Below are 1,945 nucleotides of genomic sequence, written 5' to 3'. Positions count from 1 at the left end.
AGTCATGTAAGCTTTCTGTCCCTATCGTGGGTCTAAATATCGATTCTTTCCCAATTTTCGCGTTGAAATCCCCCAGTACTATTTTTGCATCATACGACGAGAGCCTATCATAAACTTGTTCAACCGTTTCATAGTATAAGTCTTTGATATTATCGATCATTAAATACAATAAATTGAAAAAAAATTTAAGACAACTCAAAATAAGTTGATGAAATGACTGAGGATTTAAGGTTCCTTTGAAAGATTGCAGGGTGATTTTAAAAACTTCAATAAATTAAGTGAATTATGACAAATTTGAAGTGAATCAAAAAAATGTAACAGAATTTCAAAGAATTTAAAAAGATTTAAAGGAATTCAGGATGAATTAATAAGAATTTAGAATGAATTTAAATGAGTTAACAATTATTTAAAGAATCCAAAATATTCTACGGATTTCAACAAAACTGAAGTGAATTTAGAAGAATTCAAGGGAATTCAAAAGCCTTTGATGAAATTCCTAAGAAGTTTAAATAACATAATTAAAAATAACAAACAAAAATCGTCCAATTAAGTAAAATACAATAGCCAAATTCAAGTAAATTTAATGAAAAAATAAAAATCAATGAATTAATTCAATTTCGAGTGAGTTTGAAGAAATTAAAGGGAAATGAGAAGAGTTCGACGGAATTCATAAAAATTCATGTGAATTGAAAACATTTAAAAAATTCAGTTATGTCGGTCAATTTGGAATGAATTGCCAAAAATCGAAGGGAGTTTAAAAGAATTTGACGAAACAGAAGTGGAAACGCAGAGTTATTTCAAATATTTAGTCAAAAATCCACATTACATCCAAATTCAAGGTGAGTTTTAAAGACATTACGGTAAATTAAAAAAAATTTAGTGAATTAAAAAGAATTCATATGAATTAAACCAATTTAGGGTAAACTCTAAGTTGACTCTAATTAATTGGAAAGAGTTAAAAATATTTCATTTATTTCATTAGAATTCTAGCGAATTTAGAAGAATGCTCAGAAGTTAAAGGGAATTTGAAGAAATTCATGAAAAAATCAAGATAAATAAAAAATAAATTAGGTGAACAGAAATAAATTCTCAATGCCCAAAAACATTTCATTTTAATTCATAAAAATTAGAGCGAAAAAAATTCTTATTGAATACAAATAAAATAAAATCCAGAAAAAATTTAAAATGAATTTAAAAATCTTCAGGGTAAATAAAAAAATAAAAAATCTAAAAAGAACCATTGAATTCAGTCTTTGAGAAACTTAAAAAAATTCCGGATAAATTCAAAAGAATTCAAAGGCATTCCAAAAAAATAAACAATAAAATTGAGAAATCCTTAGGTTTTCATTTTTATTTTATTGAAAGAACGCACTGAAGTTATTTTTATATTTCAATAAATAGTATATTATGGTAATTAATATTAAAATAAATAATATTGAAGTCAGGGTGAATTGAAATTGCTTTAAATCAATGAAATTCAGGAGTAATCGGGTTCTCTGTTGTAATTAATTTAAAAGAAGTGACTAAAGTGATTGAAAAATAGGGTAATATGGAATATGAGACAATATGGCACACAGGGCAATATGTGACATGTGGTAATATGACACATGGGATAACGTGGCATATCGAGTTATAAGGCAGATCCAATCTAAGCTTTTGATTAGGGCAGTATATTTTGCGTAATACGGGACCACAAAAAAGGTGTAACATGATGAGGTAATATGACACATGAGCTAACGTGGCACATGAAGTAATACGACATATCGGATCTATATTTATGTTTAGAGTAGTATGATTGGTGTAAAACGGGACAAAAAAGCGGTAATATGAAATGGGATAATACGGCATACGAGGGTGGATTGATAAGTTTCCGGCCTGACCAAGAGATGGCGCCACTAGGCCTACCTTGAGGTGGCGTTCTATAGTACCATCCTTAGATAGCTTG

The 1,945-nt window shown here is 28.3% G+C and overlaps 1 protein-coding gene across 1 annotated transcript in view; it reads right to left on the bottom strand.

Annotated features, from left to right (window-relative positions):
- LOC117180382 (tyrosine aminotransferase) overlaps positions 1-1,945 on the bottom strand; it is a 71,689-nt gene that overhangs the window by 26,485 nt on the left and 43,259 nt on the right. The window lies entirely within an intron of this gene.

Source organism: Belonocnema kinseyi, chromosome 9 (genome assembly GCF_010883055.1).
Source record: "Belonocnema kinseyi isolate 2016_QV_RU_SX_M_011 chromosome 9, B_treatae_v1, whole genome shotgun sequence".
In the NCBI taxonomy this organism is placed as follows: domain Eukaryota; kingdom Metazoa; phylum Arthropoda; class Insecta; order Hymenoptera; family Cynipidae; genus Belonocnema; species Belonocnema kinseyi.
This window is presented reverse-complemented; position numbering and strand designations above follow the sequence as displayed.